The sequence below is a fragment of the Arachis stenosperma genome, chromosome 3 (assembly GCF_014773155.1).
Source record: "Arachis stenosperma cultivar V10309 chromosome 3, arast.V10309.gnm1.PFL2, whole genome shotgun sequence".
Taxonomy (NCBI): domain Eukaryota; kingdom Viridiplantae; phylum Streptophyta; class Magnoliopsida; order Fabales; family Fabaceae; genus Arachis; species Arachis stenosperma.
In genome coordinates, this window is record NC_080379.1 from 23,302,002 (window position 1) to 23,315,702 (window position 13,701).

Below are 13,701 nucleotides of genomic sequence, written 5' to 3' on the forward strand. Positions count from 1 at the left end.
TGGGGAACAGCATGTCTCGCGCATCTTTACAGAGCACTGTGTCGTACATCACGGTACGATTGCAAGGAGATGAATGGCCCTCTTAATCTTTTATTGTGTGGGCATGAGAGTGAATGCCGTGTATTGTACCCTATTCTAAGATAGCACTTTCCAGCGACTGACGTATCAGTTGCTCGGAGGTAATAGTTTCTATTTTAGTTTTGTATTTTATTGATGATGCATATTTAAATGATGGCACATATTTTAATTTTTTTGACGTTGTTTGTTGCAGGTGGAGTCATTTCGCATGATTCATGGCGTGGTTATCAAAGACCACGTCGACATTTAGGCAGAAAATAGATTACATGGAGGAGGTTAATGTTTTTGCTTTGTGTGTGTTAATATCTAACATGATATTAAGTTTTTAATTTTTTAATAATATGTTACAGTTTGTCTGGCGGTCGTACGAAGGAATGATCATACCCAACGAGTTACATAGACACCTTGAGATGTGTGACACCATTGTTCCATTATTGTAGTTTGAATGTGTCAAGTGACACCCTGCAAACCGAATGATGCATCAGTTAGGGTATGCACAACCTGTCCCAGAGTTAGCAAAAGTCATTAGAGCGGAAGAGTATTGCATCACTCTTTGTGGAGTGTAACTTCATGACTGGAGGGTTACATGCGGGATGGATAGAGGAATGAGACAACCGTCATAACACTCGGTTGTAATAGCTGCACCCCCTTTCGACTTGGAACTTTAGACCGTCGGTTGATTACTGTGATTGGTGCGTGGGTTTGTTCGGAGCACTATTAAGATTGTTGGCGCAAGTTCCTCAGCATCTACCTCAGACACCAGCACCTTAGCCAATCACCTTCGAAACGATTTACTGCTATCCGGATTGACTTATGTCGGTCTGAGATTATACCCATGTCGTATCTTCTAACAACATGCTTTCTTAAATTACTAAGAAAAAAGTGTCACGCATTAGCAGTCTCCCTCTCCATGAGGGCAAAAGCGATAGGCACAATATTCTGGTTCCATCTTGTGCAAGAGCAACCAAAAATGCACTTTTGTATTTTTCATAAAAGTGTGTGCCATCAATCTGAACCAGAGACTTGCGGTATTTGAATGCTCTAATGCATGGATTGAAACTTGATGGAAAAAAAATGTCGGTAAAGAATTTCACAAAAATAATCGCGTTGCAAGTATAGTTCTAAACCGACAAATCAATCCCAATCAAATTTAATTCGTTTGTCACAAATACAAATCCAATAAAAGTAAACCGAGAACATCGGGTCGTCTATCAAGAAATCCACAGGAAAGTGTATTTATTATTGGTTATGAAAAAGTATTTTTGGGGGTTTTTGTGAAAAGAGACAAGTAATGTAAATAACAAGGAAATAAAATAAAAACTAAGAAAAGTCCTAACAAAGATTGAGAATTGGAATTCTCATCCTCATTATCATCATCAATTGTGATGGTAATTGCCTTTTACTTTCACTTAGTTAACATCTAACAATGAAGGAAAGTCAAGTTAGCAAAATCAACTTAAGTTCACAAGTCCTAATCAAAGACTAGATTTAGTGAAGTCTAAGCCAACTAGCAATTTTCAGTCACCAATCAAAAAAAGAATTTTGATAACTCAAGAGTCTCAAATTGATCAATCCAAGTTAAGAACATAAAAATCTAATTTAAAACCCAACCAAGCATTTTATCAAATACTTGGAAGGCATAACGTAAAAATATAGAAAACTAACAAGACATATCAAAATTTAAAACTAACCAAAGCAAAGAAATAACAATAACAATGCAATTGAACAATAGGAATCATGAAACATAAATTGCATTAATGAAAATTGAATCTAACATGAAGAGTTCATAAATTAAATTGGGAAAATAAAGACATTAACAAGGAAAGATAAACTGAGATGCTAGAATAATAGGATGTAGAAGAGAAACTAAATTAAAACAAAATAGAAATCTAAATTTGAGAAGAACTAAAACTAAAACTAAGAGGAACCCTAAAACCTAGAGATAGGAGAGAACCTCTCTCTCTAGAAACCTACATCTAAACCTAACTAATGTGAATAATGAAAAGTTAATGAATGACTGATTCCCCCACTCTGCAGCCTCTAATTTGTGTGTTCGGGTTTAGAACTGGTCCAAAAACAGCCCAGAAATTGCCCCCATCATTTTCTAATATCTGCAGCACGTGACGCTTTGTCACGCGTACGCATCAGCCACGCGTACACGTTGCTTGGAGTGTGGCGCGATCACGTGCATGCATCGTCCATGCGTGCGCATCGACATCAGCTTCTCAAATCTTCATTTTCTTGTATTCCTTCCACTTTTGCATGCTTCTTTTCCATCCTCTAAGCCGTTCATACCCTATAAAACCTGAAAACACTTAAGACACATATCACGACATCGAATGGTAATAAGAGAGGATTAAAATTAGCAAATTTAAGGGCAAAGAAGCATGTTTTCAATCATAGCACAAAATTAGGAAGGAAAATATAAAACATGCAAATTATATGAATAAGTGTGAGAATAGTGGCTAAAATCCACTAAATTAAGCACAAGATAAACCATAAAATAGTGGTTTATCAATCTCCCCACACTTAAACATTAGCATATCCTCATGCTAAGCTCAAGAGAATCTTAAGAGTGAAGAGGAATGGTAAGACTTATTAAATGCAACCTATCTATATGAATGCAACTACATGCAAAAATGATTCTACCTACTTGGTTAAAAATAAATCAAATTCTCCAAGAACAAATATGAACTGGATTCCACTAATTCAAATCATAAAATGAAGTCCAAATAGACTTGCAAGAAGAAAGCTTGTGAAAGTCGGGAACAAAGAATCGAGCATCGAACCCTTACCGGAAGTGTATACACTCTAATCACTCTAGTGTTTAAGGTTCGATTCTCTCGATTCTCTACTAATCTTATTTTCTAAGGCTTGTTTTTCATCTAACAATCAACAAAATTTTGATGCACAAATACACATATCAAGAGGTCTTTTCAAGGGTTGTAATGGGGTTAGGGTCAAGGTAGGATTGTATTTGGTTAAGTGGACTAGAATTCGAATTGTTGATTAATCCAAACTTCCCACCTTACTTAAGACAATCCATGTAATCAGAATATAAAATCTAACTACCTATTAACTATGTTTACCACATATTCATGCATCCAAAATTGAGTATAGTACATATGCATTGCTATCACCATTTACTTTGGGGCATTTTGTCCCCTTTTATTATTTGTTCTTTTTCTTTTCTTTTTCTCTTTATTTTTTTCATTTTATTTTATTTTTTTTTTGCTTTTCTCAATGCATATGATTAGGATATTAGATGCAAGACTATGTGTTTAACTATCTTTTTGACATTTTCACAAAATTGTACAATATACCCAACTTCACCAATGGTTACCTCTCTTTCTTTCATTTCATTTTATCCTCTTTTAATGCTTGATATTCCGATACTTGTTCTCTTTTGTGTGTGTGCGCGCGCATTTTTTTCTCTTTTGATGGCTTATATTTAATTGATTTTAAAGTTAAACTTTATTACTCTAGTATGTAAATATTCTTATGATTCTGAAACAGCACATGTAACCATTTTTCTCGTCTCTGTAATTTCTGAAAATTAGGTTTATCTGAAGGCTCAGAAAAGTAAGGCATACTTCAAAAGGTATCAAATGAAGTTTAAGAGAAGAAGAGATATTGTATTTTTGTATTGTTATCTTTATAATTTACGCTGTGTTTCTTATCTCTAATATACTTTATTTTAAAAAAATTTAGAAACATTGATGACTTTATATAATAAAAATCTTGCAGAGAAAAAGACTGACTACCGGGCCAAGATTTGGTTGACTCACCAAGATAAGAACAAGTACAACACCGTAAAATATGACTTTGTTGTGTGATTTGTATGCTACTTTAGGTTTGTAGGTTAACATTTTTTTCAGTAGCTTGTAATTAATTGAAATTAGTTTATAGGAATATTTACAAGAATTTTTTTATGCTATGCTATTGTGGGTTTTGAAATTTGTTAAAATTGATTATACTCAAGTGTTTGTTAGTCAATGCTACTTGAGTTCATGAGTATTATCCTTAACATCGTTACTAGTCAAACAAGGATATCATTGCACAAATAACATCTGCTAGCATTACCGATGCTATTGTTCTTGTTGCAACTTATTCCCATGAGCTGCCTCACTATGGTCTTGAAGTCAGACGTATAATTATGATGCAGATACTTTATTTCTGAAAATTCTTTCTCTCCTTTCATCTGTTTGTGTCACCCATAGTTATCAAAACTAAATCGATGATCAAACCGGTCAAGTTACTGGGTTACTGGATTACTGGTTCAACCGGTGGGTTACTGGTCGAACCGGTTAACCCGGTCACTAGTCAAGCTATTAGGTCACTGGATCATTGCTCCTGTACAGTTGTTTTCATGTGAAGATGATATTTAAGAATCGTTAGATGATTCGACAAGTTTGACTAAATTATCATTTAACGATTTTTAATTATCAACTTCATATGAAGACAAATGTATGTGAGTCTTTACCTATTATTATATACTATAAATATTTGTTGAAAAAATAATATTAATAGATATCGTATAATCATAAAAAAATAAATAAATTGTGATTAATAAAATTTATTTATTTATCTTTTTAATTTATATTAAATATAAAAGTATAGTTAAATAAAATATAAATTATTTAAAAATGAGTGACATTAAAATGAAAATAAATTGAATATAAGTAAACTAAAACATCCTATATGTATTATAATTTGTACATATAATGACAAGAAGCATTGCAGCTTGGTGGTCATGCTCCTTACTTTCTCTAAATAAGGGGTTCAAACCCCAGGCATCACATTTTGGATTTTTCCAAACGGTGGAGTTGCGGAACGCTGGTGCGCCATAGGTTCTCCTTCAATTGCGACCGAGCGGTTCGGTCGAACCGATGCTCACTGGGTTTAACCGGTTTTTGCCGGTTTAGTACGGGTTTGATCGGTTCGTTCCGGTTCTCTACCTTAAGCGGTTAGAAGTTTAGACCGGGCCGATATTAGGTCCGGTTCACCGGTTTTTCGGTTGAATCGGCCGGTCCGGTCCGATTTTGCTAACTATGGTGTCACCTTTTCTTTTGCTGTTATATCTGTAAAGAACCAGAAGTTAACGTTTAGACTGGAAGAGGATTAGAGATAAAAAGAGAGGAAAGGACCAAATCGGGTACAAATTGCAATCTAACCAGCTAAGCTAGTTGTTGCATGCTCCAGCATGGCACACGATAGCCATGTCAGCACTGACATAGCTAAATCATCACTGAAAAAATGTTCAGTGACCACTATGGTGTTTGAAGCTCAATTTGGAAGACCACTATGGTGAAATTAGAACCTCAAAGACCAAATTGAGTAATCACGTGGATCTCAAGGAGCATTATGAGAATTTACTCCAACTTGGTAACACCCTATATTGGCTTAAAAGCCTAACTTAAAAGCACTATATATTATCCCGAATAATACATTCGCAAAAATTATAATTTTTACGATAAAGACAGAAATACAAATATTCTTTTTTTATCGTTATCTTTTTCCTCAGCATATTATTTTTATCAAAAAACTTTGATCTCTGCTGTCAGCAAAAGAAAACTTTGATCTTTGTTCCATTAACACTGTTATCGTGGCAAAAATCATTAATATAAAGCATATTGAGCAAATTCATATTGAAAAGAAATGCGATTCTTAATTGATTGTTCATGGATGCTTTGGATGAAATTGATCAAATTGAAGGATGAATTGGAAATGGAATTTGTTCCTTTTGAGTGTTTCATTTTTTGAGATTTTAGAGATTAGACAAAAAAAACTATTAAATGTGTTCTAAAGAGACTATCTCCATTTGGCCCTCAAAATTCAAAATTTCCTATAGTAATGATCTAGATTCAAATCCGGATACCAATTTGGTCCCTTGGTCCTTTCAGACGATGAGTCAGCAAATAAAACCGCTGCCTCCCTTATCCTCCGTGTTCTCTTACTCCTCTGTCACAGGTGCACTGCCCCTTCCGCAGTCGGAGACGACTCCAAGCCCCCACCGCCTCTCTTAATCCCTCCTTCAACGTGCCACCAACTCCTTTTCTTCCCCACTTGGCCATGACGACTTCGGCACCATCTTCTCCAGTACCCTCCCTCCTTCGATAAGAACCCCTATCGTAATGAAGCTCATGGAACAACAACCCCGCAGTAAGGTGAGCGGGATTTCCACAATGAGCTCTTCTTTGCTTCTGTGCTCCACCAATCCCCCGACATCATCGCCGTGGTGGGATTATAATCAACCCAAAACGGCATTGTTTTCTCCTTGACCTCATGTTAAACGGAAACCTCCAAGACGCTCTATTGCATATAAAGTGTCTTGAACTCATGTAGTGGAACAAGCGCTTCTCTGTTGCATTGGACTTTTCTGTTCTTTTTATTTATAGTTGTGGCCCCCTTTGATTTATAGTGATATTAATTCTAGTAATATTTTTTTTGATGTTGAATTCAATGCCATAATTAGGAAGTTTGGACTTGCCCGTTTGAAGTCAAATCCCACTTTGGATGTTTTGGACGGTGGGGTTGATTTTGAGAAGAAAACAAGGGTTTTTTGGACTGTGATGGTGGTTGTTATTGTCGTTGATAATGGCAGAAGGAGATTTAATGGAATCTCTATGGTCTCTATATGAGCCTCAGATTCCTTTGGATCCTTAATAGGAAACTCCTTCTTGCTTGAGGGACGTCCCAGGAGGTCTTCCTCACTAGGATTTTCGTCCTCCTCCTCCCTTGTGCATTCGGCCATATTGATTATATCAATGGCCTTGCACTCTCCTTTTGGATTCTCTTCTGTATTGCTTGGGAGAATACTGGGAGGAGTTTCAATGACTTTCTTACTCAGCTGGCCCACTTGTGCCTCCAGATTTCTGATGGAGGATCTTGTTTCACTCATGAAACTGAATGTGGCCTTTGACAGATCAGAGACTAGATTGGCTAAATGAGAAGTTCTTTGTTCAGAATTCTCTGTCTGTTATTGAGAAGATGATGGAAAAGGCTTGCTATTGCTCAGCCTATTGCGTCCACCATTGTTGAAGCCTTGTTGAGGCTTTTGTTGATCCTTCCATGAGAAATTTGGATGATTTCTCCATGATGAATTATAGGTGTTTCCATAAGGTTCACCCATGTAATTGACCTCTGCCATTGCAGGGTTCTCAGGATCATAAGCTTCTTCAGAAGCTGCCTCTTTAGTACTGTTAGATGCATTTTGCCATCCATTCAGACTTTGAGAGATCATGTTGACCTGCTGAGTCAACACTTTGTTCTGAGCCAATATGGCATTCAGAGCATCAATTTCAAGAACTCCTTTCTTCTGAGATATCCCATTATTCACGGAATTCCTCTCAGAAGTGTACATGAATTGGTTATTTGCAACCATGTCAATGAGTTCTTGAGCCTCTTCTGGCATTTTCTTCAGGTGAATAGATCCACCTGCAGAATGGTCCAATGACATTTTCGAAAATTCAGATAGACCATAATAGAATATATCTAATATGGTCCATTCTGAAAACATGTCAGATGGACACCTTTTGGTCAGCTGCTTGTATCTTTTCCAAGCTTCATAGAGGGATTCACCATCTTTTTGTTTGAAGGTCTGAACATCCACTCTAAGCTTGCTCAGCTTTTGAGGAGGAAAGAATTTATCCAAGAAGGCAGTGACCAGCTTATCCCAAGAGTCCAGGCTATCCTTAGGTTGTGAATCCAACCATATTCTAGCTTTGTCTCTTACAGCAAAAGGGAAAAGCATGAGTCTGTAGACTTCAAGATCAACTCCATTCGTCTTAACAGTCTCACAAATCTGCAAGAACTCAGTTAAAAACTGGTAAGGATCTTCAGATGGAAGTCCATAAAACTTGCAGTTCTATTGCATTAAAGCAACTAGTTGAGGCTTAAGCTCAAAATTATTGGCTCAAATGGCAGGAATGGAGATGCTTCTTCCATCAAATTTGGACGTTGGCTTTGTGAAGTCACCAAGCATTCTCCTTGCATTATTGTTGTTGGGTGCGGCTGCCATCTCCTTCTCTTGTTCTAATGTTTCTGAAAGGTTACCTTTAGATTATTGTAACTTAGCTTCTCTTAATTTTCTCTTCAGAGTCCTTTCAGGTTCAGGATCAATTTCAACAAGAGTGCCTTTTTCCTTGTTCCTGCTCATATGAAAGAGAAGAAAACAAGAAAAGAAAAGGAATCATCTATGTCATAGTATAGAGATTCCTTTATGTTAGTAGAAAAAGAAATGGGAGAAGAGTGAAGAAGAATGAATAGTCTGTATAAAGAGTAGGGACAGGGGAGGTGATAAGAGATGAAGAGAAGTGTTAGTAGATAAATAAAATAAATAGAAAGAGATGAGGGGGAGAGAAATTCGAAAATAATTTTTAAAAAATGTGTTAGTAATTTCGAAAATTAAAGGAAGAAATAAAATTAAAATTAAAATTTGAAACAATTAATTAATTAAAAAGAATTTTTGAAAAAGAGGGAGGTAATTTCGAAAATTAGAGAGGGAAAAGTAGTTAGGTGGTTTTGAAAAAGATAAGAAACAAACAAAAAGTCAAATAGTTAATTGAAAAAAAGATATTAAAATCAAATTTGAAAAGATTAGAAGATAAGAAATTAGATAAGATATTTTGAAATCAAATTTTGAAAAATATAAAATTTTTGAAAAAGATAAGATAAAAGATAAAAAGTTTTAATTCAAAAATTTAAAATTACTTACTTCACTAACAAGAAACTACAAGATAAGATTCTAGAACTTAAAGATTGAACCTTTCTTAACAAGAAAGTAACAAACTTCAAATTTTTGAATCAATCACATTAATTGTTAGTGAATTTTCGAAAATATGATATAAAGATAAGAAAAAGATTTTTTTTTTGGAAATTTTCGAGAAATAGAAAAAAAATGAAAAAGATATAATTTTTGAAAAAGATAAGATTTTTAAAATTGAAAATTTGACTTGACTTGTAAGAAACAACTAATTTTAAAATTTTTTGACCAAGTCAACCCAAAATTTCGAAAATTTGGAGAGAAAAAAGGAAAAGATATATTTTTTATTTTTTGAATTTTTAATTATGAGAGAGAAAAACACAAACATGACCCAAAGCTTAAAGATTTTGGATCAAAACACATGATGCATGCAAGAACACTATGAATGTCAAGATGAACACCAAGAACACTTTGAAGATCATGATGAACATCAAGAACATAATTTTGAAAAATTTTTTATGCAAAGAAAACATGTAAGACACCAAACTTAGAAATCTTTAATGCATGGACTCTAACAAACGAAAGATGCACATGAAAAACAACAAACAACACAAAACAAGAAAACATCAAGATCAAACAAGAAGACTTACCAAGAACAACTTGAAGATCATGAAGAACACTATGAATGCAAGAAATTTTCGAAAAAAAATGCAAGAAAAATTTTTAAAGCATGCAATTGACACCAAACTTAAAAGTTGACTCAAGACTCAAACAAGAAACACAAAATATTTTTTTATTTTTATAATTTTATGATTTTTTTTGGATTTTTATTGATTTTTTCGAAAATATTTTTGGAAAAACGAAAAAGAAAAGAAAAATTTTGAAAAAGTTTTTGAAAAGAAAATTACCTAATCTGAGCAACAAGATGAACCGTCAGTTGTCCATACTCGAACAATCCCCGGCAACGGCGCCAAAAACTTGGTGGACGAAATTGTGATCCTCAAAGTTAGTCTCTTTGTATTTGTATGAAATCAAAAATACCCCAAAGAGATCATGGTGTGATGAATTGGGATCTTAATAATCCCTGGTGTGATCATAACTCCGTTCAGCTTAACCAGCAAGTGTATTGGGTCATCCAAGTAATACCTTACGTGAGTAAGGGTCGATCCCACAGAGATTGTTGGTATGAAGCAAGCTATGGTCACTTATGTAAATTAATTGTGGGAATTTCAGATAGGCGTGTGGAGATGCTAGAATCCTCTCGAATCTCTACTTTCTTATCACATTCATCCAATCCTTCTTACTCCTTTCCATGGCAAGCTGTATGTAGGGCATCACTGTCTTCAATGGCTACTTTTTATCCTCTCGGGAAAATGGTCCTATGCGCTGTCACTGCATGGCTAATCGTCTGGAGGCATCATCCTTGTTAATGGCTACATCCCATCCTCTCAGTGAAAATGGTCCAAATGCTCTGTCACAGCACGGCTAATCATCTGTCGGTTCTTAATCAGGTTGGAATAGAATCCCTTGATTCTTTTGCGTCTGTCACTAACGCCCAGCCTTCAGGAGTTTGAAGCTCGTCACAGTCATTCAATACTAGAATCCTACTCGGAATACCACAGACAAGGTTATACTTTCTGGATTCCCAAGATCCTACTCGGAATACCACAGACAAGGTTAGACTTTCCGGATCCCCATGAATGCCACCATCTATCTAGCTTATACCACGAAGATTCTGTTGGGGAATCTAAGAGATATGCGCCCGGCCTAAAGTAGAACGGAAGTGGTTGTCAGTCACGCGCGTTCATAGGTGAGAATGATGATGAGTGTCACGGATCATCACATTCATCAAGTTGAAGTGCAACGTATATCTTGGAATAAGAATAAAAGAGAATTGAATAGAAAGTAATGGTAATTGTATTGAAACTTGAGGTACAGCAGAGCTCCACACCCTTAATCTATGGTGTGCAGAAACTCCACCGTTGAAAATACATAAGTGAAAGGTTCAGACATGGCCGAATGACCAGCCCCCTTGATAGTGATCAAAAGACCGAATGGTCAAGAGATCCGACCTCTAATACAATAGTAACTTATCCTATTTATACTAGACTAGCTACTAGGGTTTACATGAGTAAGTAATTGATGCATAAATTCACTTCCGGGGCCCACTTGGTGTATGCTTGGGCTGAGCTTGATCTATCCACGAGCTGAGGCTTTTCTTGTAGTTGAACGCCGAGTTATAGCGTGTTTCTGGCGTTCAACTCCGGGTTATGACGTGTTTCTGGCGTTTAACTCCAAACAGCAGCATGTACTTGGCGTTGAGCGCCACTTTACGTCGTCAATTCCCGAATAAAGTATGAACTATTATATATTGCCGGAAAGCTCTGGATGTCTACTTTCTAACGCCGTTGAGAGCGCACCATTTGGAGTTCTGTAGCTCCAGAAAATCCATTTTGAGTGCAGGGAGGTCAGATTCCAACAGCATCAGCAGTCCTTTTGTCAGCCTTTTTCAGAGTTTTGCTCAAGTCCCTCAATTTCAGCCAGAAATTACCTGAAATTACAGAAAAACACACAAACTCATAGTAAAGTCCAGAAATGTAAATTTAACATAAAAACTAATGAAAACATCCCTAAAAGTAGCTTGAACTTACTAAAAACTACCTAAAAACAATACCAAAAAGCGTATAAATTATCCACTCATCAATATCCATCATTACCGATTTAATAATAAAATAGTCAAAACATTAATATCATTTATAATCTAATTGCTATGTATGTAGGTTCTAAATTCTAAATCATTTTATTGTACTAATATATTTTTTATACAGACCTAAGCATAGGAGTACCTTTTACAAAGAGTACCTTTTACAAACACTACATTCTGTATTCTTGAACTGCTAAAATATTTTCCATCCATAAAATAGAGCAAACATAATCATTGTTGTATAAGTTATCCAACAAAAAATAGGGATGTATATGGACTGAGTCGGACTGAATCTCAGCTTTAATTAGACCTTAATTGGACCCTAATATTTTATTGGACTTATTTTGCCTCGACCTTAAAATGACTCAAATGAAATCGAGTTTGACTAGGTCGATCTCATAAAAAAATAATATATACAAATTTATAAATTTTGTATAATAAATTAATAGAAATTTATTTTAAAAAATAAATTTAATAAATATTGTATCATATTTATATTAAAATAAATTATTTTAAAATAAAAATAATATCATATCGTATAAAAATATAATATTTTATTATTGATTTCACTCTAAAAGATGTATTTTAATTATAAAATATAACTTTTGTCCCAAGTCATACTATCTGAAATATAACCTAAACTCAATTTAAAAATAACACTAAATAAAAATGATAAATCTAAATTCAATAGAATTATCTTTCCAGTAAAGTCTAAAGCACATTTTTTTTAAGTAAACAAATGGTAGGTACGATAGATAGAATTATCCTTCAACATTTATATTTAAACAATTTAAGTAAACAAATAGTAGGTACGATAGAATTATCCTTTAAGTAAAGTCTAAAGCACTTTTTTTTTTAATTTCTCATGGTATCCTTTAACTTGATAAAAAATAATCCGTCGAGCTCTATTTTAGTATAAAAAGGAGAAAAGTGACCGAATGGAGCAAGATAGAACTGAAATGATCAGCCTGACAGAAGCTTTTTTTTTTTTTTGGACGGGGCGACAAAAGCTGAAAAGGAAGCAAAGGAGATCAATTTAACGATGATCGAAGGGTGAGCCCAGTTCTTATGTAGTATTTGAGCCTAATATGTGAATGAGAACTGGAGCAGATGCAACGAGGCCTAAGTTGGAAACAACAAAATACGGTAATAGAAGACAATACTGTTGTTCACCTTAAAAAAAATATAGGATCCAAAAAAGAAAAAAACAATAGATTTGGACCTTTGGCCATTCCACCACCAAAAACAAAAAAGAAGAGTAGAGCTTTTAATGATAATTATTATATTACACTTTAGTCTATTTTACTAAAATACTAATAAAAAGATATTATAATTATATATAAATTAATGATAATTATTTTGTTTATTCAAATAATAAAATATAAAATATATTTATTATTATTCTAATAAATTTTATTTTTTTTATATTTTATCGCATAATATAAAATATTTTTCTTTGTTATACAAATATTTAATTTAAAATTATTTTAAATATTTTATGATTAATAATAAAATATTTAAATAAATAAAATTTATTACAACAATAATATATTTATATTATTTAAATTAACTAAATAATTATCACTAAATCATATTATATAGAATGATTATTGATGAATATTTTAGTCAAATAAACTAAACTATATGTTATTTTAATTTTGTAGAGAAAAAATATATATATTTTATAAATAGGGAAGAAAAAAAATATTATGTATAAACATCTCGTAGAGAAAAGGACAAAAAGAGTATCATTTTCTCTTATATAACTAAGAGAATAAATAAATAAATCATTTAATATAAATTAGTAATATGTGATTGATTTTGAAAGAAAAAAATGTGTGAGAGAGTAACACCTCACTATTGTAAGAGTGGGTGAAACTCACTTTTAATTAGGTGTTTATGTACAATGGATTCTCTTAAGTTATTCTGTATTTTTATTTTTTATTTAAAAAATAGTTTTTTGTGCGTTTTATTTTCAAAGAATATATTTTAAGAATATAATAATAAATTTTTTTATATTTTTTAATATTTTAAAAATGTAAAAAATATTTATCTTTTCAATAATCTTTAGTAAAATAGTTTTTTTATGATATTTTAAAAATATTTTCTCATAAAAAAAAAAGCAAAAAATTTTCATGTACATATACATGCATGATGCATCAATGCATCACTAATTAATTTATTTTCCAGGCCGAACTAACCGAGACATTCATTA